This window comes from Coregonus lavaretus, assembly GCF_964263955.1.
Source record: "Coregonus lavaretus genome assembly, contig: HAP1_SCAFFOLD_431, whole genome shotgun sequence".
Classification (NCBI taxonomy): Eukaryota; Metazoa; Chordata; class Actinopteri; order Salmoniformes; family Salmonidae; genus Coregonus; species Coregonus lavaretus.
The window spans coordinates 8,149-34,542 of NW_028161378.1; the positions used below are offsets into that span (position 1 = coordinate 8,149).

At 45.8% G+C, this 26,394-nt stretch overlaps 1 pseudogene across 1 annotated transcript in view; it reads right to left on the bottom strand.

The window, feature by feature from the left end:
* Nucleotides 1-10,863: 10,863 nt before the first annotated feature.
* The window catches only part of LOC311120756 (homeodomain-interacting protein kinase 3-like), a 63,368-nt pseudogene continuing 47,837 nt past the window's right edge, over nt 10,864-26,394 (bottom strand). The window contains exons 4-16 of the transcript in view: nt 25,454-25,573; nt 24,894-24,980; nt 17,980-18,164; nt 17,649-17,811; nt 16,068-16,191; nt 15,771-15,892; nt 15,391-15,521; nt 14,887-15,057; nt 14,451-14,774; nt 14,162-14,308; nt 13,259-13,497; nt 11,523-11,659; nt 10,864-11,428 (exon numbers count right to left, since the gene is read on the bottom strand). The product of the transcript in view is annotated as a homeodomain-interacting protein kinase 3-like (transcript). The remainder of the gene's footprint in view (nt 11,429-11,522; nt 11,660-13,258; nt 13,498-14,161; nt 14,309-14,450; nt 14,775-14,886; nt 15,058-15,390; nt 15,522-15,770; nt 15,893-16,067; nt 16,192-17,648; nt 17,812-17,979; nt 18,165-24,893; nt 24,981-25,453; nt 25,574-26,394) is intronic.

The following is a 26,394-nucleotide window of genomic DNA, read 5'->3' on the forward strand; positions in this document are numbered from 1 at the left end:
GGGTGTGTGTGGACGGGGCCACAGTGTCCCCCGACACCCCCTGTCTCAGTTTCCAGTATCTATGCTGCAATAGTCTATGTGCCTGGGGGCTAGGGTCAGTCTGACCTATCTGGTGTAATTATCCTGTCTTATCTGGTGTCCTGTGTGATCTCAGGTATGCTCCCTCTAATTCTCCCATCTCTCTCTCTCTCTCCTTCTCTCCCCTCCAGGAGGACCTGGCCTGACGACTCCTGGCTGTCCCCATCCTTAGTCCACCTGGTCGTGCTGCTGCCCAGTTTCTGCTGTTCTGCCTGCGGCCATGGCACCCTGAGCTGTTCACCGGACCCCCTCCCCCTGCAGACACTGCTACAGTTTACTCAAGGTCCTCATACAACACTATACTACTTCATTGATCGTTTTCAGAGGGTGTGGGCGAGTGTTGGTTACTGTAGGCTGAAGATGTGGTTCCCATAGCGACAGCATGCACTGTAGTGGTTCTTTGGATTAAAGGGAGGTGAGCCACAACAAGTAAGCACTGGCCTAGATCTGTCTAAAGTAGCCAACACTTCCCCTTTAACTAAAGGCCATAGTATCTACTTTAGCCTGCCATACACAGTCTTGCGTGCCAGACTTGGCACCGCGAGATTAGCCATACACATGCTGACATGACATACATACATGCTGAATCCTGGTTCAGAGATAAACCTAAGCAATAATACATGAGATGATGTGCGATATGGGGAGTAAGCACAGCCACTCTCACCAACAAACACCACAGTCATGCTTAAGTCCCCATAATGCACACCCTCTTTTGATGAAAAAGGTTTACTCTGAAAGCAAGAATTCCGACCCTAAATGAATGTAGGCCTATAACAGTGAGGGTTCCAGTGAAGAGGTACCTCAAAGCATGCCTGCCTGTATGACTGCCTTCATCTCTTTCCATCCACGCTCATTCTAATAGCCCATTCATACCTAGAGGTGTTTTATGAATGGCAAAGCAGAGTAAACAGAGAGGGGGAGCAAGTAGAGTTCTGACTAGATGGGATACAGCTTTTGTCAGATTTGACTTTTCGTAGCAGGTTAAAAGAATTTACGCAGCAGGTTAGGAGAATTAACGTAGCAGGTTAGGAGGATTAGGTTAAGAAAAGGGGTTGGGTTAGCTAAAATGGAAAATAATATATATTTTCACGTTCATTTGACCAAAGCTGTATCCCTTCTAGACATTATCAGGAAGTGGGAAAGAGATGGAATGGAACAGCAGGTAATAGAAGGAGGGCCACTAGACTAGAACACTGCACCACATACCAATGGATTCAACAAAGTAGAATGAAGTTGCCCCCAGAGACTGATCTATGGTCAGCGTTATGTACAGTGGGGAAAAAAGTATTTAGTCAGCCACCAATTGTGCAAGTTCTCCCACTTAAAAAGATGAGAGAGGCCTGTAATTTTCATCATAGGTACACGTCAACTATGACAGACAAATTGATGAAAACAAATCCAGAAAATCACATTGTAGGATTTTTAATGAATTTATTTGCAAATTATGGTGGAAAATAAGTATTTGGTCACCTACAAACAAGCAAGATTTCTGTCTCTCACAGACCTGTAACTTCTTCTTTAAGAGGCTCCTCTGTCCTCCACTCGTTACCTGTATTAATGGCACCTGTTTGAACTTGTTATCAGTATAAAAGACACCTGTCCACAACATCAAACAGTCACACTCCAAATTCCACTATGGCCAAGACCAAAGAGCTGTCAAAGGACACCAGAAACAAAATTGTAGACCTGCACCAGGCTGGGAAGACTGAATCTGCAATAGGTAAGCAGCTTGGTTTGAAGAAATCAACTGTGGGAGCAATTATTAGGAAATGGAAGACATACAAGACCACTGATAATCTCCCTCGATCTGGGGCTCCACGCAAGATCTCACCCCGTGGGGTCAAAATGATCACAAGAACGGTGAGCAAAAATCCCAGAACCACACGGGGGGACCTAGTGAATGACCTGCAGAGAGCTGGGACCAAAGTAACAAAGCCTACCATCAGTAACACACTACGCTGCCAGGAACTCAAATCCTGCAGTGCCAGACGTGTCCCCCTGCTTCATTTGAAAGATCCAGAAGAGGATTGGGAGAATGTCATATGGTCAGATGAAAAAACTCAACTCGTCGTGTTTGGAGGACAAAGAATGCTGAGTTGCATCCAAAGAACACCATACCTACTGTGAAGCATGGGGGTGGAAACATCATGCTTTGGGGCTGTTTTTCTGCAAAGGGACCAGGACGACTGATCCGTGTAAAGGAAAGAATGAATGGGGCCATGTATCGTGAGATTTTGAGTGAAAACCTCCTTCCATCAGCAAGGGCATTGAAGATGAAACGTGGCTGGGTCTTTCAGCATGACAATGATTCCAAACACACCGCCCGGGCAATGAAGGAGTGGCTTCGTAAGAAGCATTTCAAGGTCCTGGAGTGGCCTAGCCAGTCTCCAGATCTCAACCCCATAGAAAATCTTTGGAGAGAGTTGAAAGTCTGTGTTGCCCAGCGACAGCCCCAAAACATCACTGCTCTAGAGGAGATCTGCATGGAGGAATGGGCCAAAATACCAGCAACAGTGTGTGAAAACCTTGTGAAGACTTACAGAAAACGTTTGACCTGTGTCATTGCCAACAAAGGGTATATAACAAAGTATTGAGAAACTTTTGTTATTGACCAAATACTTATTTTCCACCATAATTTGCAAATAAATTCATTAAAAATCCTACAATGTGATTTTCTGGATTTTTTTCCCTCATTTTGTCTGTCATAGTTGACGTGTACCTATGATGAAAATTACAGGCCTCACTCATCTTTTTAAGTGGGAGAATTTGCACAATTGGTGGCTGACTAAATACTTTTTCCCCCACTGTATTTCCCCCAGTGGTTAAAGACAGGATTTGGGAAGGATAAATCTGAACCTAGATCAGATCTGGGGTAACTTCTATGCAGAGAAGTATAGTAAAGTGGTGGGCATGTGTCTACTACATGCAAGGTTCCTTCTGTATGAGGAGTGCAGTCATGAGAAATACATTGACTATGCACCGGAGAGTTAGTGGCTGTGCTGCTTCTTTCTAAAAAAGGTGCTTCTTTACCAGATTGAAGAGCAATTATCCCGACAAACTTTCCCCAACTCTCCTGGTCGCTGGAGACAAGAGGATTTATGTGTGCCACTACTGCAAGCTGACCCAGATGCACTGTAGGCTTGTACAAGCACACAGCACAGGCACATTATACACATGTACACGGAGTGTATAAAACATTAGGAACACCATTCTAATATTTTTCCCTCAGAACAGCCTCAGTTCGTCGAGGCATGGACTCTACAAGGTGTCCAAAGCGTTCCACAGGGATGCTGGCCCATGTTGACGCCAATGCTTCCCGCAGTTGTGTCAAGTTGGCTGGATGTCCTTTGGGTGGTGGACCATTCTTGATACACACGGGAAACTGGTGAGCGTGAAAAACCCAGCAGAGTTGCAGTTCTTGACACAAACAGGTGCGCCTGGCACCAACTACCATACCCCGTTCAAAGGCACTTAAATATTTTGTCTTGCCCATTCACCCTCTGAATGGCACACATACACAATCCCTGTCTCAATTGTCTAAAGGCTTAAAAATCCTTCTTTAACCTGTCTCCTCCACTTCATCTACACTGATTGAAGTGGGTTTAACAGGTGACATCAATAAGGGATCATAGCTTTCACCTGGATTCACCTGGTCAGTCTATGTCATGGAAAGTTTTGAACACTCAGTGTATATTATACATGAGATGAGATGTACAGGGAGAAACGGTAACCTTCTAACTTCTAGCTCTTTTAACCCCCTTATATGTGACCAGTTAATCAATACCATCCACCAACAACAACATGCAATCTCAGCATTACTCATAGGGTACTGCAATGAGACACTGTGCAGAGGAACAAAGGAAATGTGTGACCATAGAGTCTATCTATATGACCCTGGTGTAACAGTATAGATATCCATCATAGGAAAGGGCAGGGGCAGCAGTTGAGTGACATAGCCCACTGGGCACAGACGTCAGTCCAACGCCTATTCCACGTTGGTTCAACCTAATTTCATTGAAATGGCATGGAAACAACGTTGATTCAACCAGTGTGTAACCAGTGGGAGGTCAGTTAATCTATGGACAAATATACAAATAAAAACCCAACAGCTACAGTCTATATTGTATGATCTAGAGTCCTATAGGCCATTACCCACAATAGCCTACATGCACTCCAAGACAGGCAGAGGGGAAGTCATTATTAGATCAAATCGTTGCATGATCATGATTAACAATAGATCAAGGTCATCAGTAAACAGAGGAAATAGCAAACACCTCAGAGACAGTCTTCAGAATGAGAGGAAGAAGCTGTAGGTGAGTTACATCATAAGCAAGCAGGCAACAAAGAAGCCAGCTGCATTCTCGCGCAGTGTTGCAGCCTGCCGCGAGCTCAGCACAAAGCACATTCCCTATAGGCTTCATCCATTCTCTCTGTACCTGCTCGCTCTCTCTCTCTCAGCTTTAGTAGTGCTGCATGCAAGTACTTAATGATACCTAAAAGTTCCGCAATAGATGTCCCAATGCTCATCATCTTTCATAGGAATTGAACAGCATGTGGTCGGTGTAGCGTATTAGCATTCCTTACGTTTCGAAGGGGCATGGTAGAGCTTTGATGGTTCACTTTTTCTGGGGATGAAAGAGTGTATTCAGGATCTGTGTCTCGATGGCGTGCATGTGTAGATGTGGCACTATTATTAAAAACCATATGCTATTCCAACACGTTATCCTGCATTTTGTAGCCTACACTTTACATAACATTTATCATCGAATATTGTCTACATCCATAACAATAGCGGGCCAATCCACTGCTGTGGATTTTGCAATAAATCAGTGACTGTGCGCTGCCTGAAATGTTCATGAATAATATGGAATATTTATCGGAACAGGAGAGGGGTAAGGTTGGAGTGACAATAGGCCTTTGTAGTATTTAGCAGAAATGCTATGCATGATGCATCCTCTGTTAAAGCCTACAATAGCCAGCGATGGACAAAACAATGGTCAAATTCGTGTGCTTCCTTACCCTCTGTGGCCTGCGCACACTGCAACAGAAGTAAGACCATTCCTATGTATAACAGACAGTTTGCACACATCCCCTCTCCTCCATCTCGTCTCCTGGTTCTCCGAAACAACCCCTCTACTCGCACTCCTATCCATCCCGGTGAGCGCCCGTCTCCAGCGGCCGCGCCGCAGGTATCCAGTTTGGGGAAATCTCTCCGCTCACTCCTCAAACTGGGAGCCATTTGCGTATCCAGTGAATGCATGGTTGAAGTTTAGGTCGTGAACAAGACATCTGATCAATCAATCCGTGACTGGACAGAGAGCGAAGCGGTCCACGGGTCTCGCCTGCTGTCCGCGGCTCGAAGGAAGAGGCATTGAGCTTTAATTTAGGGATGCGTCTCGGGGAGTGTTGCCTTCGGTCCACCCATCACTATGCGGCGCAGCGCGGCACTATGAGAGATGCGCGGTAGAGTGTGCAAACGTCTAACATTTAGCTCAGAGCAAAGACCATTGTCCTTAAATCGATAAGGTCAGACCAGCTTCTAGGGCCAGTTGTGACAATATATTGTTGGGGAGTGAAAAATCATTTCTGCACTGTTTTAGTGACACATCCAAGTCAAGTGTGTGAGAGAAAGCGTGTGCATTAGTAATGAGGGAGTTACGACCTCTGGTGGTTGTGGTAGGAGGTTGCTGTTGTCAGATTGGAGGAGATGATGGGCAAACTGGAGGCAGAGTTCAATTGCGTTCTTCTCAGTCAGTGGGCAGAGGTCAGATTGAAAGTGCTGATGTATAGATGCTGTTTGATAGTCCAAGGATAATGCACCATGCTCGCTTCTGTGTCCTCTCCAGATTCTGAGTAGGAAACACAGACATCTGTCAGAGATTAGAGAGGTGGTATGGACTCACATGATTGTACAGTCCTCTTCTCTTTTAGATGTAAGACACAGAGAAGGACCAATGTGAGGAGATTCAAAAAGGGAGGAACCACCTGGAATGAAGTCAAGAAAACCACCCAGAATAGAGTCCGCTGGAGATGCACCGCTAAGGCCGTTTGTTCCACTAGGAGCTGAGAGGATTTAGTCAAGTAATTCAAAGGAAACCTTTCATCAATCCCATAAAAGACGAGTAAGACAAGATAGAAAGAAATCACACCGCGCCAAAGGGGATTTGCAGCAATAGATTTTTGTTTTTATTCAAAGTGAATCTTGACAATAATACACCATAAAGTCTTATTTTGACACTCACCAAAAGAGTCACCTGGAAAACCCGCTTAATGTGACTAAGTAGCGAAGGCTTGGTCACACCTAAATCACTGAGAACTAGAGGAAACACTATCAAACTGTTAAGAGACATCACATCCAGAGAATTAGTTTTCCCAGTCCTCCTCATACTGTAAATATTGCACAGTGCAATTGCTACATGGCAAACTAGTGTGGCATAAAACCAACAAAAGCAAAACTGAAACAAAAATGATAAAAACAAAGCCACAAAAAATCTACAAGTATTAAAAACAGTAACAGTTCAGATTTTAATAATCAAATCTATTATTTCGATGAGTGATCTAACCAGATGATTCTATAAGTTGCTGCGTGAATTTTACTTTGAACGGACACAGTCGACCAGAACGCCCAAAAAGGAGAATACAAGTTGAGAACCGATCAAAACTAATCAAACCAAATAGTAAGCATTGAAGAGTAACACAGTATCACATTAGACTAACACATAGACCCTGAATCAACATCTTCACACCAGATAAGAGGATTCTTTAAAATCATAAATTAATCATACTGCTAATTTAAACTGCTATGTTTTCTCTTGTTGTTAAGTTTCATCTCAAAATGTCGTATGAGTTCTCTGAAAACTGTTCATTCATGTGTCCAGTCATTGTCATACGGAGTTATAACTGGAGAAATAAAAACAGTCTAGGATCTCTCATACTTTGTATCCATCTTTGTTTTTAAGTGTGGGAGAGTTTGTGCAGGCGCATTGCTGGTGAATACCATTACACAGGAATAAAGTTACATTTCACATGCTTATATCACTGGAGAACACATATCAAGCACTGTAGGAGGTCTGCCAAGTTCATGCCTTGTTGTCATTTCAGCTTTTTACCTAAATAAAATGTAATAACAAAAGCATGAAACTGAAAAAATTGTTGATAAAACACCTGTCCGGCAATATTTTGGTGTTGAAATGTGGAATACGTTATGCTCCTAAAGAGTAATGAATTTCAAGTGACGCCACAATCATCTCCAGAGAGCTCCTTAACACAAGGAAAACAAAATGTTTCTTCCAGAGCAATTCTCTAACATCTTATATTAACAGACTCTGTACGGTCAATCACCCCTTTGCGAACAGCAACAGTCTTGTAGTTAATGTCTAGAAGTCCTCTGAACTGAGTTCAGAGTTATACTTAACTACTCAGTCCTACAATGAGTCCACAATCTGTTATCCACTGATCCTGACTGTCATGGTTGCAAGGTGTTTGGTTTATTGACTATGGGAAAAAGGACTGACTGGGAGTCAGTAGTATTTCCCCACAGACTAGTGAAGCTGACTCGGTGGTGTATATGCACAGTATCGGAGTTGGCATGGAGAGATCTAAGAACACTTGGTGGTACAACGACCATAACGTTAAAGTATTGCATTTGCTGTTCAACAAGAGTGACTGTATCGAGAGGACTGTTAAATCGGCACGTCACTCAAAGAGACTCTCAGTGTGTGTGTGTGTGTGTGTATGTGTGAGACTTTGGTGGCCTATATCTATTAAACACCTATGCCCTCTACTCTACTGTCATGACAAAGCTTATCAAACAAGTATATTTTTTTTATCCCTGTTATGACAGGTTGAATGACAGTCCGGTTGTGAAACGTTCCGTTTTCTATAGGTGATTTTTGGTCAAGTGGCCATTACTAACTTAATTCTGCAAGATGGATTTATGTTAGATCCTCAACCCCTCCTCCCCCTTCAACTCGGAGCAGGTAGAGGAGAGGAGGGGTACTGTTACTGTCTAAGGGACAGTCCCCATTTCTCTGACCCTCTGATTCTCAAGGCACAAACACAGTGCTGCTCACACTGTCTGAACATCAGTAAGGAACATAACACTGGGCAGGGATTTCCATTGATGAACACCACTCTTATGAGACACTTCTAAAGGGTAGAGCGATACAATGGAGAAATCTCCAAAACAAACAGAAGGCAGATTATTCCAATTATGTAACCAATGTAAAGGGGAACCACTGTCACGTCAAGGACAGTCACAATATTCAACAGATAAAAAGGGTTTGAGTAAAATCCATATTGTAAAAGGAAAATAATAATTTAAAGTGATAAAATATTGAATGGGAACACCTTGGGCATAATTCATGTCAGTCATATTTTCTGTTTCATTCCCCACAGGGCCATGAGGAGTCAATGCTCCAACCCTTTACCACCAGACTACTGACAAGTTGTTAGTGGTGTGAGACTCGGGGATTACATGTTACATAAGCATTCCATTGAGTATGCTGCTATCGCACAGTGCTCCTGCCATAGATAACATACGTTATTATAACTGTATACTGAAATTACTACCGTAATGAAAAACCTTACATAAATCCTGCAAGCTATAGCTTTACATGTTTACAAAACGCCAATATGAAAACATACAAAAAATTAAATTACATTGATACATCCATTTATATGCAGTGACGAGCCCGAAAAGGTTAATAAGGATAAAATACTGATGCAAAAACACACCCACCCAAAAACAGAACGAATGCAACTAGCATCCATCATCAGTAATACAGTAGTTACAATGACACTTCAAACATGAATGCAAAAAAAAAAAAAAAAAACACTCAAATCAAAACCACTTCTATTTCAGATAATTAGGGACCTATACAAAAATAGGAACGCTAGTTTTGAACTAAGAGAAAATCACCTAATTTCACAGCTGTTGAAGTGGCATCATATAGCAGCTTATCTATGATACATTCAAGAAAAATGATACGGCTTATTAAAATCACAGGAAAAAGCTAAACATAACCTCAGCCATTTTTTTTTTTTTTTTTTAAATACTATTTTTTGAAATGTAACCCCAGCTCTACGACTACAGTATACTAGAGGTCTATTGTGTAAAAACAGAATATATCTAGCTACCTTGCTCAGGAAATGAATTACAGTCTTTGGTGCTGCACAAGCAACTTCATTTGAAAAGACGAAAAACGCACATAACTAGCAAAAACAAACGGAAAAATGCACACAGCATATATATATATATATATATATATATTCTCCCTGACGGAATGTATAAAATAAGCAGTCGACACCAATAAGCCTTAAACAAATGATAATGTAAAGGGAAAAAAGTTAATTTTGTCACATGCATAAATGAGAGAATTGCACGTGAAAAACTCACACCTTATTAAGCGTCTGCACTAAGTAGACTAGCTCTATAATATATATCCATATATGTGTGTGTGTATATCAAATACTGCATGGTCTGCTCAGGCTTAGAAGAATCCATACCATTAATTAATTTGCATTTTGTCCTCACCTAGTCAAAGCCCATGCCCACCACACCTGTAACAGCTAGAAGAAAGAAAGAAAAACCCACTCAAACACAAACACATTGTTTTTTAAATACAAAAGACAAAAAATAAAAATCAACATCTATTTAGAGATTGTATTGCAGTTTCATCGAACAGTACAAATACTGTTAGTAGTAAGAGTTTCACTAAATAGAAATGGATTATGAAATATTAAGCAAATATTCAATGCTTGCTCTTTGTACACTAGTTCATTCAGGGGGAGGGGGAGAACAAAACGGACCAGCGAACAGTTGCTACAGCAACGCATGCCGTCCTTCTTTAAGGAACAAAAACGTAACTCACTACACACTGAAATATACACTGAATCCAAAATATAAGCACCGCTTTCCGCGATACATCACGTCCATGCAGGCTATGCGTGGATATATACTCGTGTGAATATATATCCACTCACACATAGGATGCATCGACTGATTGGAATTTCAAGTGCTGCAGTCCAGTACATTAACATATTGATGAATATATTCATATATAAGTAGTAACATTAACCACCTCAAATATATAAGGCACTATATGGCTGGGGACAAGTATACGATGCAGCGAGTCTCGTGACACCAACAACAAGCGCCATGTCTAACACATCTTCCTGTTTACATTTTGATCTGCTCATGCAAGAACACATGCAGCGTGAGGAGCAACAACCCTACTTTAAAATCGGTTAAGTGACTCGACATTTTTAAACACCAAAGACACTGAGAAAAGGTACAAATACTTCAAACGCGGTACAACACACACCGTGGACAACATGTGCATCTGTCGGCCTACTGAGCTAGAGACTGGGATGGCGTTACAAATGTGGATGTGTCTTGCACACGTTCAGAAGGCAATATAGAAAAATAGCTGGGATAAGGGGGTGCCAAGTCTGACCTAGCAACACCACCCCGATTAACCTGTTTTTTGAGGAGTATTCGTAGAAGATCTAATGTGAAGGTATAGCAAATGTGCAAAACACATTGAGAGTGACTTCCTTATCTACTTACATTCATTCATTCATTCCATCCATCCATCCGTTCTTCCTTTCCCCCCTCCCCTCATCCTCCATTCCACCCAAACTCTTTTATTTTATTTTTTTATAGCTCATAGTTCAATTGCACTCAAGTCTACATGATTAATAAAAATAGCTTGCTTTCTCTGTGGTTGTGCCATGGCTCTGGACATGAAAACCATGTTGTTGTGGTTGTTTGTTGTGTATTCCGAGAAGAAGGCCCCTCCTCCTGCTCGCTTGGCCCCCGGGTGGTGCGAGGTGTATCTGGGGGGCGGGCCATGCCGGGACCCTGTCAGATGTAGGGGTACTGGTTGAGTTTGGTGGGGCTGAGGGGGAAGCTGGCGTAGGCAGGTGAGGCGATGTAGGAGTGCGGGGGGAAGAGGGCCTTGAACTGGCCCTGGGGGTGGATGGTGGGTGAGGGCAGCAGCCGGGGGTTGATGCCCACAGTGACCTGGTGGACGATACCGCCTGGGTGAGAGATGCTGTAGGCGGGCTGCAGGACGGGCCGCGAGGCCCCAGGGGAGGCCAGGATGTGGGCCACAGGGGCTGCTGTGACCAAGGGCCCAGGGGGGGGGTAGGACAGAAGGGTAGGCTGGCCGTGCGGGTGCGGGTGACCTCCCAGGTGGGAGTGGTGGTGGAGGCCTGTAGTGTGGTTGGGGCTGCCGTGGGGTAGGGTAAAGGTGTGTCCATGCATAGTGGGGGGGATGTAGGCCTGCGGGCGCCGGTGGGCGTAGTTTCTGTTCCATTCCTGGTGGCAGGATCCGTAATGCTGGAGCTGGAAATAGAGAGAAAGAGGGATTGTTAGGTATCATACACATATTACATTTGTCTGTCTGTGGGTGTGTGTGTGTGTGCGTGCGTGTGTTGACCTGTCCAAAGGCCATGGGCTGCTGTTGCTGGGGCTGGAATGCAGTGATCTTCTGTGGCCGGTTGAGGAGGGGGATGGAGTGGTGCGGTTGACGCCCGGGGATACCTCGCCCTTTGAACTGGAAAGAAGACTCTAAGACTGGAGTGAGGGAAGGGGGGGGGGGGAGAGACAGAGAGAGAGAGAGAGAGAGAGAGAGAGAAGGGGAGGTGGAGAGGAAGATGAAAGAGAGGGATGAGTTTACACACAGACACCGACGTCAACCCCACATCATGACGGGTAGCAGCAACAACCCACAGAGGAGATTGACAGTAGAGTTAAACCCTGACTGTAGATTCATCCCAGTGACAACAGTATCCATCAACCAGTGTGGCAGTAGGGATTGTGCATGCTCATCACTGACTTACACTGGGTTTGACCAAACACAGCTCTTTAAAAAGTGCCATCTGTTCCCCAAGCATAATTTGGATGTTTATAAATAGACTAGAACTGATCTGGGCTGGGATCTGGTGAAGGGATGGAAGCCAAATCGGTAAGTAAGCTCGTTCGTATTCATAGTGGGGGTCATACCATTGGCTATTAATATCCCCCTAGGGGCACTAGAATAGCAAGTTGTGGCATTTTCTGTGGGGTTTAGCTGGGGAGTGTTTCTGAATGTCAGCTATGGGAGGGGGAGGGGGGGGCCTGGCTCGGACATGAAAGGCGATAGGAGACAGTGTGATTTTCACTCAGGATATAAATGACCTATAAACAGGGACCTTAAAAAGCCCAACCCCAGGAACAGAGGGAGAAGACCACAGCTGTTATGAAGCCTACATACGACATACATAACCCCTCAGTAACCCCCCACGAACGCATTCATATACATCTAAGTGTTCATGACAGCCAGCGAACACAATGTGGCGCATGTGTGCGTGTCTGGTTGTCATCCATGTCTATGAAAGCCTAAGTCAGGTTGTAAAGCGTTCCAGGGGATGTTCCGCCTGTCCTATGTAGCTTCATAAGCTCCAGATCCACACAGGTAGAATAAAGGATAGATTCAAAGAAAGGGCTCTCAACCGAAAGCCAGCAGGAACCAGACTAGATCTACAGAAAAACACACGTCCATTCCAGAGGCCGAAGCCAAGAGGTCAGAGCTGAGAGGTCAGAGCTGAGAGGTCAGAGCTGAGAGGTCAGAGCTGAGAGGTCAGGGCTGAGAGGTCAGGGCTGAGAGGTCAGGGCTGAGAGGTCAGGGCTGAGAGGTCAGAGCTGAGAGGTCAGGGCTGCAGTCATAATCACCTGTGAGTACCTCTGTGCCCTATAAACGAGGAGTAATCCGACACCATGTGACCTGTGGAGCAGACATCATCAGCCGTGGTGATGGGGTATCTGACCCGCTATGACCCCGTTAGCCTACGTGTCTGATCACTGACAATCCTGACTGAGATTAAGGCTAATGCTGTGTCACTGGGTTCCAGTTTCCAGTGTTATCCGTTGCCCTGCCCGCCCTGGGCTAGGTGTGTCTGTTGTGGTTACCTTTGATGAGAGAACTGTGGCCACCTGTTCATGACTACTGAACCTGTTTGTTCAACCATAGGGCTGTGTGAACCAGGTGTGTGTCAAGTGTATGTCTGGGGTGAATCAGCCGGGTGTCTGTTTGCTGTGGGTGAATCAGGTGTCCGGTGTGTGTCTGTGTGTGTCTCTGTGTGTGTGTGTCTGTGTGTGTGTCTGTGTGTGTGTGTGTGTGTGTTAGATGCTTACTGGTGTTGCCTAGCGTCTCCTTGATGTGGGGGTTATTATTCTGCATCCTCATGGGCGGCACCACCATTGTGCGCACCGCCGGCTTTCTGGGCTCCGTTACTGGGGCGACGCACGCCACACGGGGCCCACGGTTCTGGTTGCCGTCGGCAATGTAGGGGCTGTGGCTAGGGCCAGAGGAGTCGGAGGAGGGCGAGCCGTCCACCGTGTCACAACCGCTCTCCTGCTCCTCATCTGACATACTGTAACAGACCAGAGCAAATCACACTCAGAGAGGAGTATACATACTATACTGTAACAGACCAGAGCAATCACACTCAGAAAGGGGTATACATACTATAGTGTAACAGACCAGAGCAATCACACTCAGAGAGGAGTATATATTCTATACTGTAACAGACCAGAGCAATCACACTAAGAGAGGAGTATACACTCTATACTGTAACAGACCAGAGCAATCACACACATAGAGTATATATTCTATACTGTTACAGACCAGAGCAATCACACTAAGAGAGGAGTATACACTCTATACTGTAACAGACCAGAGCAATCACACACATAGAGGAGTATATATTCTATACTGTTACAGACCAGAGCAATCACACTAAGAGAGGAGTATACACTCTATACTGTAACAGACCAGAGCAATCACACACATAGAGGAGTATATATTCTATACTGTTACAGACCAGAGCAATCACACTAAGAGAGGAGTATACACTCTATACTGTAACAGACCAGAGCAATCACACACATAGAGGAGTATACATTCTATACTGTAACATGCCAGAGCAATCAGACTGTATGACAGGTGTAGGTGCAACATTTAGGTTAAGGCCGAACATATGTGTGTGTGTGTGTGTGTGTGTGTGTGTGTGTGTGGCTGTTGTCATTGGGTCATACCTGTTGGGGCGTTTGCAGGGCGAGGTGCTGGACTGGGCTGAGGCAGAGGAGCTGGTGCTGAGAGTGCTGTCTGGACTGCTGAGGGAACACACTCTCTCCATATTCACTGTGCTCTGACACGCCTCACATTCAGCACTGCCCTTACACCTGGGGGGCGGGAGAGAGAGAGAAAGAGAAAGAAAGAGAGAGGCTTGGTTTAGTTACATACAGATGCTGAGATGATAATGACTTTGATATTTTAAAAAGACTGATTTTGAGTGGACTGTAGTTGCTTGAGGTAGTTACTTACTCCCCCAGTGAATGTCTCCGTGTTCTCTCTTCCTCCTCCTCCTCTTCCTCATCACTGCTGATACTAATGACACTGACGGTGGGGCTGGCCAGATCAGACATCACCATGGCCTGCCGCTGCTTATAAGAGACAGACCGCTCCTCAGAGTCTGAACCCGCCTTAAAGCAGCTAGGCTCCTCCCCCTGCTCCGGTTCAGGCTCCGGCCGTACAGCTCGCCCCACCTCCGGGCATATCTCCTCCGGGACATTCCTCGTGGTGTCGGCCATCTTTGGGGACTGGCATGCTGAGTTTTGGATGTTGGTGTTGTAGGCAAAATTGTTGCCTCTAGGAAGAAAGATATAACAGGAAGGAGATTTTATAATCAGATTGTGTGTGTGTGTGTGTGTGTGTGTGTGTGTGTGTGTGTGTGTGTGTGTGTGTGTGTGTGTATGTTTACCTGTTGAAGCAGGGTTTGTTTCTCTTGTTAGCAGAGGGCTGTGGCCACACCACGTGTGCGATGCCTATGCTGATTGGCTGGTGTGCAGACATGGTCATCTGATTGGTTAAGAGTGGCTGATGGTGGTGGGGTATCATAGAGCTGTAATGGTTGCCATGGGGATGCACTTTCCTGCAAATGACAAAACAGGGGGTAACGAGCCAAAGGTCATTAGCTATATTAGAGACTAAACTGGCTGTGATCTCACTCGCCCGCTTCAAAGGAGAGGCATGTGACTCATTCTCCATCAGTATGATAGACAGCCATCACACTGTGTCCCATATTCTCAGAGAAGTCTTTGTCAAGGGGAGAGCATAGCAACAAAACTGACAGACCGATAGACAATGCAGTTTAAAAAATAATCATTTGGAGCTTCCCTATTGGCTCCCTATGGGTAAAAAATGGATTAGTCACTGACAGTCTCTAAAGAGCACAGACAGTCAAAAGCTGACAGATAGCACTCACCCCCATTCTCCCAGCCTCTGTGGGCCTGCCACAGTGTCGGACGCCATGGTGGCTGGTGGGGGCGCCATTGGGGTCACCTGTTGCCAGGCGGGCACCAGGATCTGCTGGGGGCGGTTAGACCAGGTCTGGTGCTGGGGAGAGGAACAACAGACAGTGGGTGAGTGACCTAGTTTCCATGGTTTCTATTGCTATCTAAACATATTCATTTTGTTCAAAACATCCCCAGCACAAATGCATCCAGGCTGTATCTTGCTGATTCTGCATCATTTCCAGTTTCTCTGTCGGTCTGAATCACTCAATCACAGCTAGCCTGAATACTAGGCACTTTCTCTCTCTCGCTCGCTCCCCCCCTCCTCCTCTCTTCTCTCTCCCTCTGTTACCTGTGTGATGAGCCCAGGTCTGATCTGTAGGGGCTGGATGGAGGGGGCTTGGGTGACCAGAGGCACAGCAGTCTCCATGCGTACGGAGTAGCCCTGTGGCTTGGCCGTGTTGGTGGGGATTCCTGGAGGACCGAAAAGGGAAATATGTGTTCCACAGTAAGTCCAAGTCAGTAGATTTTGCTACAGAGAGGTGGATGGAAAGGAGGGAAGAAAGAGAGAGGAGAGAGGAGGGGGGGAGAAAGAGAGAGGAGGAGAGAGGAGGGGGGGGAGAAAGAGAGAAAGATTAAGAAGTCATACCCTGCATCGTTGGGGGGCACAGGATGAGCGCTTGTTGAAATGAGTCGCTGCAGCCAAACTGGCCATTTCCTGTTTGGAGCGGTATCCCAGGGTGCATCACTGAGGGGGCAGAGGGGGCTAAAGCCTGAAGATAAACACAGAGACATGAGCACCCTGACATCTACTACAGAAGCTAATGGGTTAGAACAACACAAACAGAGAATGTCTATCAACAGGGATTTCATCAGCACAACATAGAAGGGGAATTGTGGCCTCAAGGTGTGTTTCTGAGACAAGAAAAAAAACAAAAAAACATTACCTCTCCTACTGTAAGTCTTGTGACAAATTCCAACATTTAATCCGCATTACCCTCACATCCCCAGTAGATGGCGACCTGCCTTTCTGGAGTCTGAGCCAAACAGCAGGGGCCGTATGCACCAAGCATCTCAGAGTAAGAGTGCTGATTTAGGATCTGTCCATATAATCTTATTAATTATGATTTAAAAGGCAAAACTGATCCTAGATCAGCAGTCCTACTCTGAGACGCTTTATGAATAAACAAAGAACAGAGCAGAAGCCTGTGCCTGTGGTTCAGAGGTGCCTGGCCTACAATATTGAAAACAGGGAATTAGGCCTGGGCTGAGTCCAACGTGATCAAATGTCTGGTCAGATTCCAATAAAAAAGTCCGCACAGAGAACCGGGCCTGGCCCTCCATACACATGACAGTCAACACAAAGCACTCTTTGAGAGGCTAATACTGGGAGATCTGGTACATTTTTCCACCAAATACTTCCTGTAACTGGAAGGAATTGGAAGGAGAAGTTAACCTCCATGTAAACACCCAATCAGAGCAGATGCGTTTTACGCATGCAAGGCTTCACTTGTGACCACCCATTCTGTTATTCCCCCAAGGGTAAATTCTGAACACAAATGTACTAGAATTATGGATGTGTGTTGATACATCAACTTGATTCAATTGGGCTTAAATTTGTGCTTGTGGTATATGAAGTTCAGACGCTATCACATTCACATTGTACTAAAACTCAAATTGACTTCTAGTGTATTGACAATGAATGACTTGTATTTCCAGAAATAGCTCGTTGGGATTTAGAATAACAAAGTGAAAAACATGACAGTGAGGCCAGTTGAGCCCATTTGTGTATAATAGGATCAGACGGATCCATCGTTAACCACCTCTCTCCACAGCAACACGACACACCCGCGCTGTTGCCATGACGTCGCCTTCATGACGTCACGGTGTTGCCACGACAACGGAGCATCAGCGTAACAGGGAACGATGCAAACAAGGTGAACGGCAACAGTCCCACGTGAGGAAGAAGGGGACAATAAAGCTCCATGTCATCCACTCTGACCACCTGGAGGTCTAGGTCATGGGAAAACAACACGCCTTGGTCTAGCTGTTTCTCAAATGGAAAACCTTGTCTGATAAAACTGTCTCCATTCAAATCTAATATAGTCTAACAGCTATAGCAGTGGTACATTGTCATATAGCCGTCTATTCATACAGATGTATAGCCCAACATATAGAAATGCCTCCCTCCATGTGACAGCTACTGTGTTGATGTGGTGGAGCTGCTTACTTGATTGTGGATGGCGGCCATCTTGCTGAAGGGCCCGGTCAGATTAACCGTGGTGGTGGTCGTGGTCACCGGTCTGATGAAGGGGGCCTTGTTCCGGCTGAGCGTGTCGTAAGGACCGGGACGAGACCGGGTTACGTCCATGATGTGGAAACATGATTTGACACTGTGATGAAGAGAGGAAAGGAGGAGGTTGGAGTTATTTTCATTACAGTCCAGCAGGCCCCAGCTATTATTTATGCTTGTCCCCCCTTTTACAAATAACTAAATGTTTCATCATGTCTCTTCTTTACGAAAAGGACAACCCGTATGAAAGCCAGTGGGGAAAACTCACTGGTTGCTATGGGGGAAGTCGAGCAGGTGTTGCATGGTCATAAAGGAGTGGCTGAGAGCCTCAGCAGGGGCGATCCTCTTCTCCGCATCGATCAACAACATCCTCTTCAGCAGGCCTACAAACTCTCTCCGGTCCACCTTCTCTGCCAACAGGTCGCTACCTTCCAGATTCATCACCAAGTTCACCTGGGAGAGAGAGGCAGGTCAGTGCTCAGGAGAACTGATCCTATCTGTCATCTTTCCTAACGTTTGTGTCTATTTGATCTGGAGAATCTCAGGGAGGTTTTAAATCGGCTTTACAAATCAAGAGGAGAGACCGGGTCAAGTGTTACAACTTTTCATTCCTCTTAATGCAATGAGTTTTACCCAAGTCTTAAAGAGATGTTAAATCCACTTTACAAGTCAAGGGAGACTTGGTTAAGGGGATAGACAGCATAAACAGTCACTATGCTAAACTGGATTAATCGTTAGACCTGTTTCCGATGTTAAAAATACCAGACATTTTGCATAAGTTTATCAAAAGTAAAAACATCAAACCAACCATTGTGATAAGAGTAACTTGAGAACGATGAGGCATTTTCCATATCTACATCACCCCCCCGTCTCTTCATATCTACATCACCCCCCCTGTCTCTTCATATCTACATCATCCCCCGTCTCTTCATAACTACATCATCCCCCCGTCTCTTCATATCTACATCACCCCCCCCCTGTCTTCATATCTACATCACCCCCCCTGTCTCTTCATATCTACATCATCCCCGTCTCTTCATATCTACATCATCCCCCGTCTCTTCATATCTACATCACCCCCGTCTCTTCATAACTACATCACCCCCCCGTCTCTTCATATCTACATCATCCCCCCCTGTCTTCATATCTACATCATCGCCCCCCGTCTCTTCATATCTACATCATCGCCCCCCTGTCTCTTCATATCTACATCATCCCCGTCTCTTCATATCTACATCATCCCCCCGTCTCTTCATATCTACATCACCCCCGTCTCTTCATAACTACATCACCCCCCCGTCTCTTCATATCTACATCATCCCCCTGTCTCTTCATATCTACATCATCCCCCGTCTCTTCATATCTACATCATCCCCCCTGTCTCTTCATATCTACATCATCCCCCCTGTCTCTTCATATCTACATCATCCCCCGTCTCTTCATATCTACATCATCCCCCGTCTCTTCATACCTACATCATCCCCCCTGTCTCTTCATATCTACATCATCCCCCCTGTCTCTTCATATCTACATCATCCCCCTGTCTCTTCATATCTACATCATCCCCCTGTCTCTTCATATCTACATCACCCCCCGTCTCTTCATATCTATATCATCCCCCCTGTCTCTTCATATCTACATCATCCCCCGTCTCTTCATATCTACATCATCCCCCGTCTCTTCATATCTACATCATCCCCCCGTCTCTTCATATCTACATCACCCCCGTCTCTTCATATCTACATCATCCCCCCCATCTATTCATATCTACATCATCCCCCCTGTCTCTTCATATCTACATCATCCCCCCGTCTCTTCATATCTACATCATCCCCCCCGTCTCTTCATATCTACATCATTCCCCGTCTCTTCATATCTACATCATCCCCCTGTCTCTTCATATCTACATCACCCCCCCCGTCTTCATATCTACATCAACCCCCCGTCTTCATATCTACATCATCCCCCCGTCTGTTTATATCTACATCATCCCCCCGTCTTCATATCTACATCATCCCCCCTGTCTCTTCATATCTACATCATCCCCCCGTCTCTTCATATCTACATCATCCCCCCCTGTCTTCATATCTACATCATCCCCCCTGTCTCTTCATATCTACATCATCCCCCCTGTCTCTTCATATCTACATCATCCCCCCTGTCTCTTCATATCTACATCATCCCCCCGTCTCTTCATATCTACATCATCCCCCCCTGTCTTCATATCTACATCATCCCCCCTGTCTCTTCATATCTACATCATCCCCCCTGTCTCTTCATATCTACATCACCCCCGTCTCTTCATATCTACATCATCCCCCCTGTCTCTTCATATCTACATCATCCCCCCGTCTCTTCATATCTACATCATCCCCCCTGTCTCTTCATATCTACATCATCCCCTCTGTCTCTTCATATCTACATCCTCCCCCCTGTCTCTTCATATCTACATCATCCCCCCTGTCTCTTCATATCTACATCATCCCCCCTGTATCTTCATATCTACATCATCCCCCCCGTCTCTTCATATCTACATCATCCCCCCCTGTCTTCATATCTACATCATCGCCCCCCGTCTCTTCATATCTACATCATCGCCCCCCTGTCTCTTCATATCTACATCATCCCCCTGTCTCTTCATATCTACATCATCCCCCCTGTCTCTTCATATCTACATCATCCCCCCTGTCTCTTCATATCTACATCACCCCCGTCTCTTCATAACTACATCACCCCCCCGTCTCTTCATATCTACATCATCCCCCGTCTCTTCATATCTACATCATCCCCCGTCTCTTCATATCTACATCATCCCCCCTGTCTCTTCATATCTACATCATCCCCCCTGTCTCTTCATATCTACATCATCCCCCTGTCTCTTCATATCTACATCATCCCCCTGTCTCTTCATATCTACATCACCCCCCGTCTCTTCATATCTACATCATCCCCCCTGTCTCTTCATATCTACATCATCCCCCGTCTCTTCATATCTACATCATCCCCCGTCTCTTCATATCTACATCATCCCCCGTCTCTTCATATCTACATCATCCCCCGTCTCTTCATATCTACATCATCCCCCCGTCTCTTCATATCTACATCACCCCCGTCTCTTCATATCTACATCATCCCCCCGTCTCTTCATATCTACATCATCCCCCCGTCTCTTCATATCTACATCATCCCCCCCGTCTCTTCATATCTACATCATCCCCTGTCTCTTCATATCTACATCATCCCCCTGTCTCTTCATATCTACATCACCCCCCCGTCTTCATATCTACATCACCCCCCGTCTCTTCATATCTACATCATCCCCCCGTCTCTTCATATCTACATCATCCCCCCCTGTCTTCATATCTACATCATCCCCCCTGTCTCTTCATATCTACATCACCCCCCCTGTCTCTTCATATCTACATCATCCCCCCTGTCTCTTCATATCTACATCATCCCCCTGTCTCATCATATCTACATCATCCCCCCCTGTCTTCATATCTACATCATCCCCCCTGTCTCTTCATATCTACATCATCCCCCCGTCTCTTCATATCTACATCATCCCCCCTGTCTCTTCATATCTACATCATCCCCCCGTCTCTTCATATCTACATCACCCCCGTCTCTTCATATCTACATCATCCCCCCGTCTCTTCATATCTACATCATCCCCCCGTCTCTTCATATCTACATCATCCCCCCGTCTCTTCATATCTACATCACCCCCCCGTCTCTTCATATCTACATCATCCCCCCAGTCTCTTCATATCTACATCATCCCCCCTGTCTCTTCATATATACATCATCCCCCCGTCTCTTCATATCTACATCATCCCCCCTGTCTCTACATCACCCCCGTCTCTACATATCTACAGCATTCTACATCACCCCCGTCTCTTCATATCTACAGCATTCTACATTACCCCGTCTCTACATATCTACAGCATTCTACATTACCCCGTCTCTACATATCTACAGCATTCTACATCACCCCCATCTCTTCATATCTACAGCATTCTACATCACCCCGTCTCTACATATCTACAGCATTCTACATCACCCCCGTCTCTTCATATCTACAGCATTCTACATTACCCCGTCTCTACATATCTACAGCATTCTACATCACCCCCATCTCTACATTACCCCCGTCTCCACAAATCTACAGCATTCTACATCACCCCCGTCTCTACATATCTACATCACCCCCGTCTCTACATTACACCCGTCTCCACAAATCTACAGCATTCTACAACACCCCTGTCTCTTCATATCTACAGCATTCTACATCACCCCTGTCTCTTCATATCTACAGCATTCTACATCACCCCTGTCTCTACATATCTACAGCATTCTACATCACCCCAGTCTCTACATATCTACAGCATTCTACATCAATCAATCAATCAATTTTATTTTATATAGCCCTTCGTACATCAGCTAATATCTCGAAGTGCTGTACAGAAACCCAGCCTAAAACCCCAAACAGCTAGTAATGCAGGTGTAGAAGCACGGTGGCTAGGAAAAACTCCCTAGAAAGGCCAAAACCTAGGAAGAAACCTAGAGAGGAACCAGGCTATGAGGGGTGGCCAGTCCTCTTCTGGCTGTGCCGGGTGGAGGTTATAACAGAACCATGCCAAGATGTTCAAAAATGTTCATAAGTGACAAGCATGGTCAAATAATAATCAGGAATAAATCTCAGTTGGCTTTTCATAGCCGATCATTAAGAGTTGAAAACAGCAGGTCTGGGACAGGTAGGGGTTCCATAACCGCAGGCAGAACAGTTGAAACTGGAATAGCAGCAAGGCCAGGCGGACTGGGGACAGCAAGGAGTCACCACGGCCGGTAGTCCCGACGTATGGTCCTAGGGCTCAGGTCTCTCAGTTGGCTTTTCATAGCCGATCATTAAGAGTTGAAAACAGCAGGTCTGGGACAGGTAGGGGTTTCGTAACCGCAGGCAGAACAGTTGAAACTGGAATAGTTTCATCACCCCCGTCTCTACATATCTACAGCATTCTACATCACCCCCGTCTCTACATTACACCCGTCTCCACAAATCTACAGCATTCTACAACACCCCTGTCTCTACATATCTACAGCATTCTACATCACCCCCGTCTCTACATATCTACATCCCCCATGTCTCTACATATCTACAGCATTCTACATCACCCCTGTCTCTACATATCTACAGCATTCTACATCACCCCAGTCTCTACATATCTACATCACCCCCGTCTCTACATATCTACATCCCCCCTGTCTCTACATATCTACAGCATTCTACATCACCCCCGTCTCTACATATCTACAGCATTCTACATCACCCCCGTCTCTACATATCTACAGCATTCTACATCACCCCCCATGTCTCTACATATCTACAGCATTCTACATCAACCCCGTCTCTACATATCTACAGCATTCTACATCACCCCCGTCTCCACATTACCCCCGTCTCCACAAATCTACAGCATTCTACATCACCCCTGTCTCTTCATATCTACAGCATTCTACATCACCCCCCGTCTCTTCATATCTACATCATCCCCCCGTCTCTTCATATCTACATCACCCCCCCGTCTCTTCATATCTACATCATCCCCCCGTCTCTTCATATCTACATCATCCCCCGTCTCTTCATATCTACATCATCCCCCCTGTCTCTTCATATCTACATCATCCCCCCTGTCTCTACATCACCCCCGTCTCTACATATCTACAGCATTCTACATCACCCCGTCTCTACATACCTACAGCATTCTACATCACCCCCGTCTCTTCATATCTACAGCATTCTACATCACCCCGTCTCTACATATCTACAGCATTCTACATCACCCCCATCTCTTCATATCTACAGCATTCTACATCACCCCCATCTCTTCATATCTACAGCATTCTACATCACCCCGTCTCTACATATCTACAGCATCCTACATCACCCCCGTCTCTTCATATCTACAGCATTCTACATTACCCCGTCTCTACATATCTACATCACCCCCATCTCTACATTACCCCCATCTCCACAAATCTACAGCATTCTACATCACCCCCGTCTCTACATATCTACAGCATTCTACATCACCCCCGTCTCTACATTACACCCGTCTCCACAAATCTACAGCATTCTACAACACCCCTGTCTCTACATATCTACAGCATTCTACATCACCCCCCATGTCTCTACATATCTACAGCATTCTACATCACCCCCGTCTCTACATTACCCCCGTCTCCACAAATCTACAGCATTCTACATCACCCCTGTCTCTTCATATCTACAGCATTCTACATCACCCCCGTCTCTACATATCTACATCACCCCCCATGTCTCTACATATCTACATCCCCCCCCGTCTCTACATATCTACAGCATTCTACATCACCCCCGTCTCTACATATCTACAGCATTCTACATCACCCCCGTCTCTACATTACCCCCGTCTCCACAAATCTACAACACCCCTGTCTCTACATATCTACAGCATTCTACATCACCCCCGTCTCTACATATCTACAGCATTCTACATCACCCCCGTCTCTACATTACCCCCGTCTCCACAAATCTACAGCATTCTACATCACCCCTGTCTCTTCATATCTACAGCATATCTACACCACCCCCGTCTCTACATATCTACATCACCCCCGTCTCTACATATCTACATCACCCATGTCTCTTCATATCTACAGCATTCTACATCACCCCCGTCTCTACATATCTACATCCCCCATGTCTCTTCATATCTACAGCATTCTACATCACCCCCGTCTCTACATATCTACAGCATTCTACATTACCCCGTCTCCTACATATATACAGCATTCTACATCACCCCCATCTCGTAAAAACATCAGCAGGGACATTTCCAACCCATGATCTCATTGTAAGGGAATTTCCAGCTGTGGTTTCACCCAAGGCTTGACTTTCAAACTAAGTGTTCGGTGCTGAACCTTAGCATGTCACTTAGCATATGACTAGAGATGTGAGAATGGGTTTTTTCCAGCAATGAGGTGTACGTACATGCTCTAGCTTATTCAGTCAAACAGCTGAAGGTGAACTTCCTCTCTCTCAGACCTACTGCTCTATATCATCTAACCACCTGACCATGAGCTTCCTGAGTTCTAGTTGGAACAGCTGAAGGTGTGCACATCCTGTGGAACAAGACTTACGTGCACTATGTCATCCAAACAGCTGAAGATGTACTTCCTTGCTTCCTTTGATTTCATCCCTGTCTCGGTCTCATGCTCATCAGTCGACTGGAGAAAGGGGGAAAGAGAGAGAGAAAGGGAGAGAGAGCGAGCGAGAGAGAGGGAGAGGGAGAGAGAGCGGGAGAGAGAGAGAGAGAGAGAGAGAGAGAGCGAGAGAGAGAGCGAGAGAGAGGGAGAGCGAGAGCGAGAGAGAGAGAGGGAGAGAAAGAAGATTTTGGTTTATCCCTTCAGCCTTTATCTCAAGAGTTTGTTCAAGCAGTGAAAAAGAGAGGATGCTTGTGTGGGGGTTTTCCTCTCTGGTGGGTGGTGGGAGTAGTGAGTGTTTGCTGAGAGGGAGGGGAGAATGTTTGGTGATGGTGTCAGAGATAATACGAAGGTTTGTTTTCGGTGCTGGGCTAAGAGGAGTGTGTATTTTGGTGGAGAGGAGTAAAGAGGAGGGGGTCGGTGTATGGAATGGTTGAGAGAGGGTGCTGGGGGGGGTTCTGTTGGGGATGTATTTTGGGCTCAGGGGTCCTTCTTACCTTCAATCGCCATGCTGCGTAGGGGGAGTCAGACTCCCTGCAGAAGAACCGTGCCGTCTTTGACCCCACATTCAACAGATGCTCCCCGGGCAAACCTTGCGTCTGAGAAATGTAGCGAATCTGTGAAAAGAGGAAGTGAGGGAAAGAGAAAGGAAGATGTGGATAGACAGAGCAAGAGAGAGAGGGAGGGGAAAGAGAAAGGAACAATGTGTTAGGAAAGAACATTCCCTGTTTGCTATGACTGTAGCAGATGGGGAAAGAACAGTTCCATATTACAATTTGGCCTCATAATATTACCATAACATCATACAGTCTAAACATCCCATCCCAAGAAAGAACAGTTAAATATTACAATTTCTCCCCATAATATTGCCATAATATCATAGAGTCTAAACATCCCAGCACAGATCTCCTCTCCATTCTTGCGGCGCCTTGTTCCACTGTAAACCGCTCAGTACTGCCCACTCCTCCTATACCCACAGTCCCCCACCTTCATGCCCAGGTGCTGACCTCTTTTCCAGCCTCACACATCCCGAGAACACACTCCATAAACACAGTCATTACCTAGTGGTAATACATGACATGGACATTCAGCTCATGCAAAAGTGCAAGATGGCACAAGTGTCCTTTATACTACCATCACCCTGGGAATGACTGACATGCGTGGGGTAGGGCCCTGGGAATGACTGACATGTGTGGGGTAGGGCCCTGAGAATGACTGACATGTGTGGGGTAGGGCCCTGAGAATGACTGACATGTGTGGGGTAGGGCCCTGGGAATGACTGACATGTGTGGGGTAGGGCCCTGGGAATGATTGACATGTGTGGGGTAGGGCCCTGAGAATGACTGACATGTGTGGGGTAGGGCCCTGGGAATGACTGACATGTGTGGGGTAGGGCCCTGGGAATGACTGACATGTGTGGGGTAGGGCCCTGGGAATG